Source organism: Euphorbia lathyris, chromosome 6 (genome assembly GCF_963576675.1).
Source record: "Euphorbia lathyris chromosome 6, ddEupLath1.1, whole genome shotgun sequence".
Classification (NCBI taxonomy): Eukaryota; Viridiplantae; Streptophyta; class Magnoliopsida; order Malpighiales; family Euphorbiaceae; genus Euphorbia; species Euphorbia lathyris.
In genome coordinates, this window is record NC_088915.1 from 64,905,941 (window position 1) to 64,924,974 (window position 19,034).

At 37.4% G+C, this 19,034-nt stretch overlaps 1 non-coding gene and 1 pseudogene across 1 annotated transcript; one reads left to right on the plus strand and one right to left on the minus strand.

Moving 5' to 3' along the window:
- The window catches only part of LOC136233723 (uncharacterized), a 149,433-nt pseudogene that overhangs the window by 34,119 nt on the left and 96,280 nt on the right, over positions 1–19,034 (plus strand).
- Positions 17,317–17,423, minus strand: LOC136234407 (small nucleolar RNA R71). Its single transcript, XR_010691291.1, has one exon. It is a non-coding gene; the product is annotated as a small nucleolar RNA R71 (small nucleolar RNA).

Consider the following 19,034-nt stretch of genomic DNA (forward strand, 5'->3'; position numbering starts at 1 on the left):
AAATAAACCAGGGTGAAACCTACTCACCGGGTTGATCCCGATTCGCCGGTTCCACCCAGTTCATATAAGGTCACTAGTGACCCCATATCAGTTCCCGGTTCAACCGGTTGGATCGGTCTGGTTTTTAAAACCATGCCAATTATACATCAAAGTGGATGTCACCTATAAGTTTGTACATATTAGTGAGACAAATTGAAAGTTGTACACCAAAGTATGAAATGAAGCAAAAGTTGTACATCATTGATGAAATATACATTTTCACATTATGGCCAATGAACTTCAAAACGTAACATAAAAGTCACTAAATTTTATATCAAATTACATTCATGGCCACTATTACCGTTGACCCACCTTTTTTTACCATTGACTCCATCACTTTCACTGTTACCATTAATTTTACCCCCGTCCCCGACCATGAGGGGTAAAATTTTGCCCATCCCCAGGATATTTTCGTGCCTTCGGTTGCAAATGTTTTATTCTAAATACAAAAGACAACCTTGCTAAGTTTGATTCAAAATCTGATGAAGCTATCTTTTTAGGCTACTTAACAAACAGCAAAGCATATAGAGTTTTCAATAAACGAACTCAGTCTTAGAAGAGTCTGTACATATTGAGTTCGATGAAACTAACCCTGCAGGGAAGGTCAATCAACCGATTGAGGATGATCCGTAATCAGCATCCGCTGACCAAAGTGCAGCCGCTGAGTTACCACTTCAAGGGCTGACTAAAGGTAAAAACGAAACTCAAATTGTTTTCACTGACCAATCTGTACCTACAGAAATTGTTGAAACACAACCAGCTCAAGACATAACACTACCGAAAGAAATCAAAATCCCAAGAGGACATTCTGAAAGCACCATTCTCGATGCTGCTGAGAACACCCAGATGACAAGAAATCAACTCTGGAGATATCTCATCAATGTAGCATTCGTCTCAGTTCTGGAACCAAAGAATTTTTCAGAAGCTGAGTGCAATGAGTTCTGGATGGGTGCAATGCAAGAGGAGCTTGACTAGTTTAGAAGGAATGAAGTATGGGACTTAGTGCCAAACCCAAGAAGTCAGAAGACCATAGGAACAAGATGGGTCTTCCGCAACAAGCTGGATGAACAAGGGAACGTAGTCAGAAATAAAGCAAGACTTGTAGCTCAGGGCTACAGTCAGCAGGAAGGTATTGACTAAGGTGAGACCTTCACCCCAGTGGCAAGGCTAGAAGCTATTAGAATACTATGTGCATATGCTAGCTTTGTGAACTTTAAACTGTTTCACACTAGTACAGAAATGGCCTATGGCCACGGTCGTTTACCGTCATTAGCCACGGTTGTACGGCCGTGGCCAAAGGGGGGCATGGCAAATGCTTTACGTCTTTAGCCACGGTTTATTAACTGTGGCCAAAAGGGCATTAGAGTCGCTTTTTACGAATAACCAACTCTAATGCCCTATGTTTTGACCACGGTTGTTACGAAAAACCGTGGCTATAGGGGTCTTTTGCCACGGTCTTTCGTAACAATCGACTCTAATGCTCTGACCATTAGAGTCTGTTGTAGAAGAACCATGGCTAATGATAAGAGCATTAGAGTCGGTTGTTGTAACAATCGTCCCCAATGCTCTAACCATTAGAGTCCGATGTTTTGCAACCGTGGCTAATCTTAATTATATTAGAGTCAGTTGGTACAAACAACCGACCCTGATGTTATTGTTTTTAACAATTTTATATCAGCAGGTTCAAATTAAACCTGCTCTATTTTTTTCCTACTGTAATTAACGGCAAACGAGATTTGTTACCTCAGTTGTTTACCGTAATCGAAATTGATCCTGTTGTATTACTGAAATTAAATACAAAATCAATAAAAATGTACACAAATATAGTGTAATTAATTAACCTGCTGTATATATACAAGCTTTGATTCAATATTCACAATTTCACAGTATTTTCATGTAATAACCTGCTATATATATACAAGCTTTGATTTCGAATCTGAATCCCTATTTTTGACATTATCCTCTACTAGCATCTGATCAAGAAGAGAGGACCTTTGGTTCATGAGAGTCTTTGGTGCAGTTGGGGTTGTGCTAACGGTCGTGGCGGCGACTGAGGCATCAGTTGTTTCGGTGGAGGTAGATATGACTTTGTCCAACAAGGCTGTGTCACACGGTGCAACCAATGCCTTCAACCACTTCCCTGGGTTCAGTATAGTCTCTTGGCACTCTGCTAACTTTTCTGAAGCAGTTGTTATCTTCCAATCCTGCACGATAGATTCCAGTCCTCGTCTCAACAATAGGAAACATAAGTAAATATATTATTCATGCACTTGTATGCAACATAGATTGGAGTAACAATATGGTAGCGAAATGATTACTTGCAAGAACTTTCATAACATGTAAACATATAATTAATGTCTCCCAGGAACATTAAGCATGCATATTTCCACAAGTTATATACAGTATTAGACAATGACCCTTTTATAGAATTTGTTGTTTTACTGTTAGATGCAGAACTCCCTTCAAAATAATGAAGTTGAATCTTGGACAAAGCAAGGAAATGACAATATGGCATGCCATTGCGAAAGAAAAAATGGCAGACATGCAAGGAATGAATCTAATGATGAATAATTGCTGTTGTTAGAATATAAGCAATTGTATATAGTAAAGACATACTTCAAGGTTATACATACTCTTCTAGTAACAAACTGATACATACACATTTGAGTAGAAATTGAATTTTCCAACTTATCAACTCATGTCATGATGATAAGCATTAGAAAAAGAAAAACTGTAATACCAGTTTGACCATTAACAAACCTACCTACTAACCCTTCTAAACTTTGAAAAAAAATCCTAACAATTTATTTATTCTATATATTTCCTAGAGTAAAATATCCTATAGGTTTCAGATTGTATAGTATTTCCTAGAGGAAAATATCATATAGGTTTCAGATTGTATAAACTTTGATTAATTTTAAGGAGGCCTAATTCCTAGAGAAACAAAATGAAACAGCACAAGTAAAAAAAAAAAAAGCAAACCTCAAGGTCCTTCAACAACTGAGATGCTGCTTTTCCTCCTGCAGCTTTTGTGTTCCGGTCATATCCATTTCCAACCAAAAGGACATTGTTAAGCTGTAGTCTAAGCTCAACATGCACAGCTTCATTTTGACTCGTATCTTCTCTTTTACAAAATAACCAAGAGAATCACATAATTCATTGAGTGTACGCCATGGAGCCAGCTCAAGATTTTGAGGGGTTGGAAGAGGAGATAAAAGCGGCTTCCATACTTGCCACATTTAATCAAGGTTAAACTTTGTATCAATTAACATAGGCCCCGTCAATACTTTTAAGCAGGTCTCCAAGAACCTGCTATTGTAAATACATGAATTATCAGAACACATATATGATATATTCTATACCAAAAGGAACTAACTAAGAAGGGAATTCTTCAAAAGTCTAAAACTTCAAGAATCTTAAAGGCATATTAATTGTCCCATTAAAAACCAAGAAATCGATTAACTGCTTAAGCACTTACCTTGGGACAATTTGGACCTCCAGTCGATTTGGTGACTTCATCAGATACATTAAAAGTTATGTGGCTTAGAAGTGACGTTGAACAATGTTGAAGGTGCTCGTACAGCTTTCTCATTACAACAACTTGAGAAAAAGTTATCATTGCTGATACAAGCGGAACGCAAGTCCGTCAACACACCAGGATCGATGCTGGTGTAACTTTGATATAGATGCCACGTATTAAGCAAGTCCACCACAACATCACCAAGAAATTCAAACCTCTGCCAACAATTGAAAAGTTAAAAAGTGTTGACTTGCACATATCCAGTTGAAATTCAAGTATATATAACCTGCTCAGTGCTCATTTCACGCAACTTCTGAGTAGCACTCATCATTCCCACACTATAAAGAAAAACAGTAAGAGAAACAATATATATCAGGGACATAATTGTTATGCTCTGTTCAAGGAAATACATAAGCGCTAATATGACCTTTACAGGGACATATGATGATAAACAATAAAGAAACAATGGCATTGCCTAAATTTAAGCAAGTTCAGGAGCCAATCAGATTATTTTCCAAGTACAGAGAGGACTTGATGTATTAAGCCAAAATGAAATGACAAGTAGTTCAATATTATCCGAACATTTCTAAAAGTTCACAAGCAATTGGGCTAATGGTTTACAATTCTAAAGTAAAGGGAAAAGCAATAGTGCATCTGGCCACTTATGCACTTAACACCATGCACATTAGTTCAATGAAGGTTTGATAATGGTCTATACTCGAGCAATGTCTAGTTTCTGACAGAGAAGCAGTTGTAGAAAGTAAAGGAACACGTGAATTTGAAGTTTCTCTTAGTCATTGTTTGGATTCAAGAATTTTTAGCTCACTGCACTCTTGGAGTTTCTTAAGAGAGTATTTTAAGAATTTGAAAAGGATTTAGCCACTCAAAGAGACTAAACGTCACTTCTAGTAGGCTCATCTTCTATGTTCCAGTTCAGACAGTGCATATATGATTAAATAGGACAGTGCATATATGATTAAATAGGAGCTCAGGTTAAAACAGAGAAAAATGGTGTTCAGTTTCAAAATTGCTCTCATATGCAAACTCAAGCACTCAGTTGCAAATAGGTATAAAATAGGAAAAATCATCTGCAAAGCACAAATGGTTTAACATATGAAAACATGAGAGATTGAATAAGATATGGACCTAGACAGATACTCCATACATAACATAAAAATCAATGGTGATTTGGGATCACCGTGCCTAAGTCCTCAAGCACCAGGAAAAACCCCTTCAAGTCCATCATTAATCACAATAGAAAAGTAAGGAGACATTATACATGTCATGATCCATTTAGTAAATTGATTTGGAAACCTTAATCCAAACAGCAGTTCTTTAATAAATTCCCAATCAATGAAGTCATGAGCATTGCTAAGGTCAACTTAAAGAAAAATTCTTACCATTGGTTTCTCTATGATAATGCTTAACCAACTCATGTGTAAAAATCACATTATCAATAATCCTACTCCCGTGAATGACAGCTGACTAATCGAGAATAACAATAATGTCCAACACAATACTCAATCTGGCAGCCAAAGTCCCTGTGATAATTTTGTACAAAAAAGTACAACAGGATATTGGTCTGAAATCCCCCAATCCTTGAGGGTTCCTTACTTGATTTCGAGCACCTAAACCGGGCTTAGCGGTCCTGTTTTTGAACAAGGAGACTCAAGGAAGAACTAGTCTCAAGGACATCATCATAAGCAATATGCTTGTCTTTAGCCTCTCCCCTAACCTTTTTACCCCTGATAATAGTAATCCATTAATCATTCACATGACAAACAATCAAATTAGTAGGTGAAGAATAGCCCTCACATTGAACCATAGACAAGTTAAGCATCACTAGGATTTTCCCCATTATCAAAGACATTCACAGTTGTAGGCTTCGAAACCTTTTGAGGTTTAGTTTTACCTGGACAAATGTTATCCATATGTACATGTTTGAGCCTACAAATGTCTGATTTTATCAGGTTTTAACTTTTTCTCAACCTTCTTTATTTAAAATTTACAGTGCATTGACTTTACAATTGCTCTCATATGCAAACTCAAGCACTTGAACATTTGAGAAAGAAAATAGAAATTTCAACAGAAACAATTCGCTTAGCCAAGCAGAAGGAAGAACAGACACGGCTTGTATGCCAAATTCAGTTCTGAATCTTCAAACCAGCAAGTTATTAGAAATTTTCAGGAAAGAGTAATATAAAGTGCTATATGCAACTATTTGCATCTAACTCCCAATCAAGCTTCCTAAAACAAAAGAAAAAAAACAGAGAAAGGCTCTAGCGTACCTGAACTTGGCAAATCGAGAGGAACCAGAACAGGAAGAATGAGAATACACCCTAACCCTAGAATGAAACATAAGAAGAGAAAGCAATATGTTCATTAACAGTGAGCTCAAACAAAACAACAAGATATGAAGCTCAAAGTTCTGACCAACAACTCCGAGGCACAAACTGAGGCTTCGCGATTATCAGAAATTACAAATGAGCGTCTCAATCCAGCGACTAGTAGAGGTGGCGGCGACACGAACTGAGGCGATAGGTGAGACCGGTGGAGAGATGCAAATGTTGTTCAGGTGATGTGTGGAGACACGCGAAAAGAGGCAAATCGCGTTCACGTGAGGTGGAGAGCCACAAATAGAGGAGAAAATGTTAAGGATTAGGTTAGGCAGGCATCGAGCTGAAGGGTTTAGGATGGAAGCCGAGAAGAATTGAACTCTTTAGGTTTAGGGTAAGGATACAGTTAATGGTCTTTGGAGTGGGTTGTATATGAACCGTAGCCCATAATAACATATTAGATAGAGACGGTTGTTTGAAAAAACCGACCCTAAAGACCTTCAGCCACGGTTTTTCAAACAACCGTGGCTAATAAGGCGTCATTATTGGCCTCGGTTTACATTTAAACCGACACTGATTACTAGATCATTGGCCTCGGTTTAAGAAGAACCGACACCAATGACCATCCAAATCGCGTGTCATTTTTAAAAATCACATTTAGAGTCGGCTTTTTCAAAAAACCGACCCCAATGCTCTAATTATTTGAGTCGGTTTTTTAAATAACCGACTCCAATTACCTGTAGTCACGGTTTTGTAAACAACCGTAGCTAATAAGGCGTGGCCATAGGCCATTTCTGTACTAGTGTCAAATGGATGTTAAGAGTGCATTTCTTAATGGAGTTATAAATGATGAGGTTTATGTTAATCAGCCTCCAGGGTTTGAGGATCCAAAGTTCCCAAACCATGTTTATGAAATCAAAAAGGCTATGTATGGTCTAAAGCAAGCACCCCGTGCCTGGTATGAAAGGCTGACCAGTTTCCTGCTGACTAGAAATTATATCAGAGGTAAAGCTGATACAACCTTATTCATTAAGAGAAAGGGTAAGGATACCCTACTGGCTCAAATATATGTTGATGACATTATTTTTTGTGCTACTAATGAATCTATGTGCAAGGAGTTTAGTAAGAAGATGCAGACTGAGTTTGAAATGTCAATGATGGGAGAACTCAACTTCTTCCTTGGACTTCAAATTAAACAAGACAAGAATGGCATCTTCATCAGTCAAACTAAGTATGCCAAAGAGATATTGATGAAATACGAAATGGAAAACTGTAAGTCAATATCTACCCCAATAGGCACTGACACTGTCCTCTGTGCTGGCGAAAATGGTAAGTTAGTAGACAACAAATTGTACCGAGGTATGATTGGCTCTCTACTCTATCTAACGGCAAGTAGGTCAGACATTCAGTTCTCTGTATGCTACTGTGCAAGATATCAATCTAACCCTAAGGAGTCTCATTACATAGCTGTAAAAAGAACCCTTAGATATTTGCAAGGCTCAGTGAATGTAGGTTTATGGTATCCCAACACTCATGATTTCACACTTCTCGGATACACTGATGCTGACTATGGAAAAGACAAGCTTGAGCGCAAAAGCACTTCAAGAGGATGTCATTTCCTTGGAAGCTGTCTTGTGTCTTGGTTCAGTAAGAAGCAGTCGTTAGTAGCCTTGTCAACCACTGAAGCTGATTACATTGCTACTAGAAGCTGTGTTGCCCAAGTCCTATGGATCAAGCAACCTCTAGATGACTGTGGTGTTCAGACTAAAATGATTGAAGTCAAATGTGATAACAAAAGTGCCATTGACCTATCAAAGAATCTAATCCAGCACAGCAGGATGAAGCATGTCAGCATAAGGCATCACTTCATTAGAGATCATGTACTCAAGGGAGAGATCAAGCTGACCTATGTCCCAACGGATGAGCAACTTGCTGATATCTTCACGAAGCTGCTGGCTCGTGAGCAGTTCAGCATACTAAGGGAAGCTATCAGTATGTTTAATCCTCTTCAATAAAATTCTAAGTATAATACATGTTGAGTGATTATTACATGCTGAGTTGATATGAATGATGAGTGATTTTTACTATGCAAATGTATAAACCTGTTCTATATACTCAGCACTTGAACTACTGAGTACCTTCGTTGCTGAGTAAAGCAACTTGCACAATTAGGGTTTGCACGCGTATTTAAGTAGCCTCTAGGATGACGTAAGTGTCATCATTAGTAAAACCATACGCCGTTTCTCACAATTAATGTCAGTAATAACTGATTATCGATGGTTCAAATTCCCACCGTTACCCTGACCTATCAAATCAACACTTACTGGCTATAAATAGTGAAAGATTTCTCACTATTCACTTTCTACGCTTGATTTTCGCACTCGAACTCTCTCTCTCTCAAATCCCAAATCCCTCTACATTTCTTAAGAACTCTCAAGAACACCATGTCTAGTGATTCTCAAAACCTTTCTGATGACCATTACGAGGACAACGGATCAGATATTAACCCTGCTTCTCCACCTGAGCAGGAGTACCACGAAACTTCTAAGAGACTCAAAATGCTCATGGTCAGCACGACCAACCCATGGATGAAGTCAGCATCCTTGGTGTGGACCCTAACACTAAACACTCAACTCCTTCAAAGAAGAAGAAAAAGAACAAGGACAGAGCCCCTAAGGAAAGGAAGTTCATTGCGGTCTTTTCCGACGTTGAAAACCTTGATGTCATCCCCTCACGTTGGTTCTCCAAAAGCTTTGTTGAAGCTGAGAAACCTTACTGCGACTGGATATCCAAGAATGGATGGACTACCCTCTTCTCACTCAATGGACTGACCTATCCGAGGCTGGTAACTGAGTTCTACATGAACTTAGTTGTCACTAATGACGATGCTGACTATATGGTAACACACGTCAACAAAACCAAGATAGTTATCAACCCCTCATATCTAGCCATATCACTGGACCTAAAAGAGGAAGGCACAGAACTGAGGAGAACAAATGACTATAAGAGAGTCAAGTATGTCGCTGAGTTTTGCAAACCAAAAGATCATATGGGAGAAGTCTCAACCACATGTCTTAGTCAGCCCCAAAGACAATCCCATTACATACTGACCAACTACCTCTTTCCAAAGGTCAACTCCACCTCCTCAACATCCAACTTCGAGCAGTGCTTCATCTGGCACATGCTGAATTACAAGCCCCTAAACATGCCTGTTTTCCTCATTGTGGCATTTCAACGAAGCACCGGGGTTCTTCGAATGGGCTCCCTAATCACCAAAATCCTAAAAGATCACAAGATCAGGAAGACAGCGAAGTAGGAACTAAAATCACCGCTGCCATCCTGGTCGGCTTAGCACACAGCCTCCTTTTCAAGGCCAAATCTAAGAAAGGAAAGGAAACTGTGGTAGAAGAAGAAGAAGAACAAGCTGAGCAGCCTAGTAAAGGGAAAAAGAGGAAAGCTGACTCAACTGCTAAATAGAAAGCTAAACCGGTTGTTTAGACTGCCAAGAGAATCAAAGTGGTGCTGACCAAACCTTCTCATGCTGAGTCAGCGAAGAAGAAAGCTAAACCCACTAAGTCTGCACAGAAAAGACCCGCTCTTGTAAAAGAGGTTGAGGATGAACTTGAGGAAACTGAGCAACCCCTAAAGAGGAAGAAGGCTTCTGGAGTTACCCCATTGGACGCAACTCTACTGGACTTTGCTATCCCACAGAACTCCTTCTTCCTGCGAGCTCAGGAACTTGACATTGAGAAAACTCCTTGTGGTCAACAGGAGAAACCTGTCTCTGCTGAGAAAACAAGGAGTAATGAACCCAGCAACTCAACTGCCAAAGTGCAGGCTGATGAGCAAGGAGCTCAGTCTCCTGTTAAGAACATGACTGTTGAAGAGCCCGCTGAGGAAATTTATCTAGATGCTTCTCCTACATCAACGAACCCCATCACTGCTGACATAACTCCTCTAAAATTATCAAACGAAAGCAATGAAAAACGGTTCAAGCAGAAGTCACACAAACCGCCAGTATTTGATGTTCTGGATGAATCCCCACTTCGTGACCCTATTGTTGACCTAACTGCGTTGGAGTTCAAATTTTTCTCAAAACCAATTGAACCAACTCCACCAGTCAAGGAAAAGCAAGCCTCTATTTCTGGCCAACAGGAACATGCCAAAGCTAAACCACTAAGGGCCCAATCTCTGCCGACATCGCTGCTCCATCTTCTACTGAGCAAGTGATCGAAGCTTCTGGTGCTCAACTTAACGAGAAAGTAACCGAAGACACTCCTGCTAAAGACAACCTTGAGTTGCCTCAACCTCAAGTCTCAACTCAACTCCAGGTTGACACTGAGCAGGTCGATACTACTGCTGCGCAAACCAATCCTCCTACCGAGCAGTTTGTGATATTTTTATACTAATAAAGCAGTAAATAAATGCATAAAATAAAAATAACAAGATTAGCACAAACTCAGAACAGGTAACTGCTCGCACAGCCATTCCATTAACATAAGCATACATAAAGTTCCTGGTTTGGGTATCTTTCTCTTTTATCACTAAGGTCCGGTGTCCCATTTCCAAAGATTCTAAGCATACAAATTAACCAAGTGTCCTTGCGTTAAGTGCATCCAAGCATTAAGACCCAGAAAGCATTCATAAATGAAACCCCGATAGATGGTCGATTTTATGTCCGTCCTCAACAACCTATACCAAAGAGTATTTCCACAACTCTAGAGCACCGTCGTGTCATCTATTGTTGCTATTACAGAGATTGGATCCTAATCTAAGCATTTAAGTAACTCTTTAATAACCAACCAGAGATAAACATGCTTCATTAATAAAACAACGTACTTACAATCACCATTAGAGGATGGCCAAGCTTGTTAAGGTGGATTTTCCCTTATTTTCATGAGGGAAAAGCCTCAACACCATAAAAGAAGCTCCCAAAATGGAGCCTGGAAATGTATTGATAAGATGGGATCCTTACAAAGTAGAAAAAAGAATCTATTTATACTAAAAAGCTAAACTAGGTTAAAAGGGTAAAACTGTCAAACGGCTGTTTGAATCAGAACAAGCAATTATTCCTAGCCATTAGATTGCATACATGTGTTAGGATGGTGACAGATGGTGGATTACAGCTGTATAACACTTCTTATCTCTCTTATCCTTTGTAGATCTATGTGTCAACCCGTTTACCCATTTTTTGACCCGAATCGGAATAGCGAACAACTGTTCGATACTTTCGCATAATTGTTCGATCCTTTCGTGTAGATGCTGGATCTGCGCATAAGTCCATTTACCCATTTTCTGACCCAAATTTGGATGGAAATAGGCTATTCGATCTCTCTGCTCAACTATTTGCTTGACTTTGGTTGTTTTGTCAGAATAGCTGTTTGCAGCTTGGATTTGGCTACAAACTTGGTCTTTTATGCTCTTCTCCATGAACGTTCTAGCCAATAATTCTTGTCCAATATGCTCGTATCAATAATTGCAATCCAAATTATTTTTTCCAGCTCTTGTTATAATTTGTCTAGTTATTTTTCAAGCCCGATTTCGTCTATTTAAAGTCCATTTTTATTTTCAATCCCTTCTAAACATTTGTTTCTGACTTTCTGAAGTTAAATTTAGCCTTTTATTTTGACCAATTTCATGTTCAAAAACTCCATTTACAAGTCAATCTTTGCACCTCAACTCGTTTTAGACATTCTTTTTTCAGCTTTTAGTATAATCTGCCCTGTGATTTCTAAGTCCGTTTTAGACCATTTAAAGTCCATTTTAGCCTTTGATCCCTTCTAAACATTTGTTCTTGACTTCCTGAAGTTAAATTTAGCCTTTTACTTTGCTTGGTTCCGTGTTCGTAAGCACTTATACGGCCCCTCCGAAGTCAATGTCAAATCTGCCCCATACTTACCTACTACAAATCAGAGATTTGCTAGATCAAATAAATATACATGTACCAGCAAATATGTTTATTTGAATTTCATCAAATAAATAATTTGAATAGCTAAAAGAAAAACGAAATGAAGAGTCTTCAAATGTTTATCATCCTCATCCAGCTCTTTTTGGTGATCACTGAAGGTACCAGGATATATATATATATATATATATATATATATATATATAAACCTTATACTTATTTTCTATAATTCAAATGCTAGGCATCTTATCGATTTGCTTTTCTTTCTTTTTAATTCAAGGTAAAATTGATGGTTTGGTTTGTTTGATATTCTAATTGTAATTTTTATCTATTATTATTGTTATGAATGTTGTAGAAAGCAGTGTTGTAGAGGCAGCCCCAACAAAAGTTTGCGTAAGAGCTGAACATATCAATAAATGTACAGAGAAGGCTTGCAATGATTTGTGCTTGGCTAAATATAATGGTAGCGGATACTGTGTTGTTTCTGGATTTTGCAGTTGTATTTTCCCATGTCCACCTACTTAATGTGTTTTTTTAAATCTTTTATTAGAAAACATCTATATTTTATCTTTATAATAAATATATGAAGCATGGAGATTTATGTTATGTGCAAGTCTCCCTCAACTATCAAGTAATACAAATTATATCCAGACAGCTTCTTCTAGGTTCTCAAACAGAAGAAATATCTCAAAAGTGTTTTCAACAGATCTTGTTTCAAATATACAACATTGTATTGTGATTTTCCATGGTGGCACACAAAAAAAAATTCATGTGGAACCTCTTATTGAGGACAACTACTAAATTCCTCTAACAATGCTCGACATGAGTACAACCATATAGTTGATAAATCGAGATTCGACTTGTGACTCGAAATCCTTATTTTGTAAATCAAGACTCGTAAAACGAATCAGATCCTACGATTCACATCAAATTCAAAATATTATAAAAAATAAAATATTAACCATGTTTAACTTTAAATATTAATCTAAAAATATAATTTTAATATCCAATTAGAAATTATATCAATTATCTACCGAGCACTTAAATTAAAATTCAAATCTAATACAATCCTAATAAAACTAATTGCCAAAGAATTCTTCATCATCAAAAAAATCATCATCTTCTTCTTCCATAACTATACTTTCCAATTCCTTTCCAAGCACTTAAATTGTTCAATTAACTAAGCTCAATTGAGTGTCTTTTATCAAATTTATATCTCTGATATATGTTGCTGCACTTGCACGGTTTAGACTTGAAGTTAATAATAATGACCAAGCAATTGATGTATTTCATTTGTGTAATGGAAGAGAGTAGGAGGAATTTTTTTTGCACAAAACCAAAAGAAAACAGAGAAAGAAAGTTGAAGAGAAGGAAAATAAAAAATAGAAAATGACAGTTGAAGAGAACGAAAGAAATAGAAGAAGAGAAAATCAAAGAAACATAGAAAGAGAAGGAAAGAAAGCGCTGGAATTTGTAAAGTCTGAAGAGTCTCCTAGTTTTCCATAATTTTTTAATTAGTTTTAGTTCAGCACGCGATTTTTACTCTTTAAATAAAAAGAGTTTATTTTATGTTTTTTATATGGAGTTCATGAATCAACTGAATCGATGGACTCAGCTGATTCGCCACCGATTCAGCCAATGTCCGATCACACAGAATCGGATTGAATCATACGACTCGCGACTCGTACGATTCTAACAACAACGAGTTGAAATATATAATACTTCAACATGGAAATCCAACATGACTCGTTGGCAAACTTATCTTTGATGTCTAACAAACACGTACCAAAATCAGAATATCCTACTTGATATGTGATTTCAACTTTGGAAACATTAGGTACTCAGTATTTACTCAATAATTTGTATATAACATTTCAGAACTAGCAGAAGCATAAATAGCTTCCAGGAAACACAAGCAAATGTAGAGTTTGACTATTAACTCTGATTTTCTTCTCCAAGTCTTCCGATTCTGATTTTCAATGGAGTTCTTCAGTCATGCTGATCTTTTTGCAAGGCATAAACAAAAAGGAACGATCGGCTCAGCAGATCTGACGGTTCCAAGTTCTTCGATTTCAGCGGCGAAATCGACTCCTTCCTTTAAGGATGCGCTGCTCACACGAGAGCAACCAACAACGACAGTATCTTAAGGTGAACAACCACGAATCTTTGATGTAGGAGGATTTAAGGCTATTAAGATATCACAGGAGGTCTACAACAATCGTTTAAAGGTCTGTAAATTCGCGGTAATTGGGAGGCTGACACTCTCAAAAGGAGATTCTCCATGGAAGCATCAGGAGCTTAAGCACAAGTTAAATGCAATATGGGGACGTTCTTCGGATTGGAAGCTAATTTCCATTGGTAAGGGATTTTATACCATTATTATGCCAGATGAGGAAGCCTTGAAGGCAATTTGGAGTAGGGGTCCTCTTGCTCTCAAACCTGGTATTCTTCGATTACAACCCTGGATTCCTGGCTTTGATCCAACAAAACACAAATCCACAACTGCTCAACTCTGGGTTAGAATCTTTAACCTTCCTTGGGAATTTTGGGATAGGTAGATAATTGTTGATATTGCTAGAGTAATTGGCATCCCATTGCGTTTTGATAAAAACACAGTTGATGGTGAATTTGGGCATTTTGCTAGAATTTTAGTGGACGTTGATTTATCCAAACCTATTCACATACGCTTCGAATTGACACTGATTCTTTAATGGTCTGGGTCAATCTTGAATATGAAAATTTATCGGCCTTTTGCTCGGAATGTAATTCTGTGGGGCATATTACAGTTAACTGTAGGCGTAATTTGAAAAATAAACAAGGGTATGGGCATACAGAAACTAATAAGGTGGTGGAAACACAAAATAAACATGTTTGGCAACAGAAACCAAACATGCCAGCAGCCCCGATAGATATGAAAGAAACAACTGCTCTAGAAGCTGCTACACAAGAGAATGGTGATGATATATCCTCAGCGTCATAGGATATTGAAGAAGATATCATTATGGAAACTTCCCTGGCGAATCATGTTGATCAGCAAATAGTGATTTTTCAAACAAGCATTGATAATGCAGGTGTGACTAACCCGCTGAACCAGGAACTTCCCACACCGCTAACTAGATCTTCGCCTTCGGATTGCAATACGCCTAATGAAACTGTAATGGTGCATACAGAATCAATTAAACCTCAACAGGAGCATGTTCCCCCTGACTTAGAATCTCCGGCCAGGTCATGGGCGGATGTTAAGCCCAAAATATACCTAAAATATCATTAATATTTACATCATTATTTTTACAAATTTATGTTGTTTATATCTGTTTAGATTACTTTTACTCTCAAATATCTTTCTTTCTTGCAAGGTACCTAAATATTTGGTAAAATCCAAATATGAACGAAAAAGGATCAAAAACAGAAGAAAAACCCTACAAAAGGAGTCAAAGACGACGTAAATCAAAAGCGCCAAGTCAAGGACACGAACGAGAGCAAAGAAGTGAAAAACACAACATGCCGCGACAGCGAATCCCCCACCCGCGGCCGCGACACGCGTGGTTCAGCTACTTCCTCCCTTCGTCCAAAGCTCAACTTAATGCTCCCCCATTCACGGCCGAGGATTCCCATTCTCGGTAAGTGTAGAAATTCTGCCAAAGTGCATTTAACACATGTTGAAATCCAAGAAACGCGTTCGTTCAAGTGGATAAAGACGTCCTTTCACAACGGACACGACTCTTAACCAACGGATACAATTTTTCACAAAAGACACATCACTTCAATCTCAACCCTTTAACATCTATAAATAAAGAGTTGGTGTTGAAAAAAAAAGGATGTAATGTTATGTAATATAGATATAGAATCAGAGCGTAGAACTAATGTCTAAGTTCTAAGCAAAAATAGTTCGAGAGTTAGAAATTAGATTCTGTACAAAACAAGATGAGGTACACATATTGTTTATAGTTTAATTACAACTCAGTAGCGTTTAGACATTGTTCCAGTTTTAGTTTGCATTTTGGTAGTGGCCGACCGAATCCCTATTACGAAGTTACAGCGAGAAGATTGAGTAGAGTGTTCGCCCCTGAGCCTGACAACCTCTAAGGAACCCCAAGGAAAGGACTGATCAGCCGTTCACTTGCACGCCCTCGAAGAACTCGATGCTCCATGTTCTCTGTAAACTTGTATCTACTTATATTTCATCTAATAAAGTCCGTTCTATTCGATAAATCGTTATGCAGCACTTATGGTAACCAATCCACTAAAGTGATTGCTGGTGTTTTCATTAAAACGTAGTTAAATTCAAAATCATTACAAGGAAACTTTGTTGAACACTTAGGCAAATTATCATCTCGAAAGAGTTTTAATTTGATTAAGGGCAACTATCCCGAAAGGGTTTTGTCGCGTTCAAAGCCAATTAATTAGAGGTTCCGTCATTTATTTCATCATCATAATTGATACAAAGTTTAAGTTGTTTTCTTTGCTTAATGCAAATGAATACATTCATTAGTTTTTCTAAAAGTTCTAAATGTTCCTGTTTTGTAAAATTCATCCCTAAATCAGAAGATCTTTCTAACAATTGATATATTCTAATATAAAATCTTAATCCAGCATTTTCAAATACTCAAAGTCCACAAACTCAATTAAACAATTTCCTAAATTCAATTAGACAAATTTCACTTTTCATTTACATTCAATAGTAAATCTAACAAGTTCGAAATTAACAGATTCAAAAATAAGTTTTTCGTTGAAAAACGTATCCCTGTGGGATCGATATTTTTATTACTACAAGCGAAACCGTGCACTTGCGGAAATCGCTCAACAAGTTTTCGGCGCCGTTGCCGGGGATACGCCAAAATTTTTGACAAAAATTTTATTTTTCGTATTTTATTTTCGAATCTAGGTTTACACATTATTTTTATACAACTTTTACATTTTATTTATTTTCAGTTTATATAACATATTTGTTTTCAATTTTGTTTTGAAGGTAGTTTGGGCCGTGCAACAATTTCAAGTTCATGCGCAGTTCGCGAAGTTCGGGCACACCACCAGACCCTCTTGATCCAGAAATTGAGAGAACACTTAAGAAAAACAAGAAAAACAACAAAAACAAAGACAAAACACCCTTAAAAACCAAAGTAGTCCAGCCAGAAAATATGGCCGATCCACCGACACTTATGGATTATGCTAGGCCAGGAATGGCCGGTGTAACTAATAGTGTAGTTAGACCCCGTATAAACGCAAATCAATTTGAAATTAAGCCTGCTTTGCTTAATATGTTGCAAAACAACGTAACGTTTTACGGACTACCTAACGAAAACCCTAATACCCATTTGACAAATTTCTTAGAAATTTGTGACACTTTTAAAATTACTGATGTAACAGCCGAAGCAATCAAACTTCGCCTCTTCCCTTTCACTTTGAAGGATAAGGCAAAAATTTGGTTAACTTCTATGCCTGCTGCAACATTTGAAACTTGGGACCAATTAGCCCAAGCGTTTTTATCAAAATATTTTCCTTTAGCAAAAACCGCAAGAGTCATCAAAGAATTGACATCTTTTACCCAAAATGATAATGAAACTCTTTATGAAGCTTGGGAACGTTTTAAAGAACTTCAACGTTTATGCCCACACCACCAACTTCCAGATGCACTTTTAATGCAGACATTCTATAATGGATTAAATCCTACAACTAGAGGTTCATTAGATGCTATGTCTGGAGGGTTATTTATGAAGAAGACGTCCGCCCAAACAAGAGAACTTTTGGAGGAAATGGCAATCAACAGCAGTATGTGGCCCGCAGAGCGTGGACATATACCAATGGCGAAACCATCATCCTCAGGTACATCATCGGTTAAAGGTATAATGAATCTTGATCCAGTTGCGATGTTACAACCCAATTTTCTGCTTTATCGCACAAAATTGATAGGTTTATGGCACCGTGCGATCCTAATGATCCGATCCAGACAGACATTGATTACGAAGGTATGAATGAGATAGAACAGGTAAATTTTGTCCAAGGACAAAACCAAACTACTAATCCTTATTCTAATACTTATAATCCTGGATGGAGAAATCATCCTAACTTTAACTGGAAAGATAGTAATAATAATAATAATGCAAATGCTAATCAATATCGTGTAAATAATTATCAAAATCAAACAAGAGATACGATTAGCACTTTATCTTCAAAAATCGACAAATTTATAAATGCTATGAATGGAAAGGTAAGTAATCAAGACGATGGTTTTAAACGGATCGAAAGTAAATTCGATCAGCTTATCAAAAACCAATCATCTAGCATCCATAATTTAGAAGTTCAAATTGGACAACTTGCTAAATCAATTCCATCCCGCAAAGAGGGAAGTCTTCCCAGCCAAATGGAAGAAAATCCGAAAGAGCATGTTAAGGCTATCACTCTTCGCTCGGGGAAAAACTACTTAGGTCCGGAAATGCCCGGAAATTCAACTTTACCTGGAAATGATTTACCAAAATCCAAAGAAGATACGTTAAAACAAAAAGATACACCAATTGACTCTAGTACGAAACCTTTTGTACCAAAACCACCTTTTCGACACAGGGTCTGAAATAAGGACCATGATAAACAACTTTTATCATTTTTAGATAAACTTAAAAATTTGCATATAAATTTAACATTCATGGATGCAATTACGCAAATTCCTAACTATGGAAAATTCTTGAAAGATCTAATTTCAAAAAAGATTAATTGGGAAGGAATTTCATCCATTTCACTTTCTGAAGATTGTAGTTCGATAGTATCAAGCAAATTACCTACTAAACTCAAAGATCCCGGATGCTTTACCATTCCGTGTAAATTGGGAAATATGGAATTCCCAAGTTGTCTTTGTGATTTAGGAGCTAGTATAAACTTGATGCCATTGTCTATTTTTGAAAAATTAGGTTTAGAAGAGGACATCAAACGTACCAATATGGTTTTGCAATTAGCGGATCAATCCACTAAAAGACCATATGGTATAATTGAAGACGTTTTAGTAAAAGTTGACAAATTTATTTTTCCTACTGATTTTGTTATCTTAGATTTTGCTTATGATGTTAATTGTCCGCTAATCTTTGGTAGACCGTTCATGAACACGGGACGTGCTCTAGTTGATGTGTCGGAAGGAAAAGTAGTTTTAAGAATAGGTGACGATAAGATCGAGTTCGATATGAATCAAGCAATGAAATATCCTATGGAGGATTTCGCCTGTATGAAGCTTGATTTAGTTGAAGAA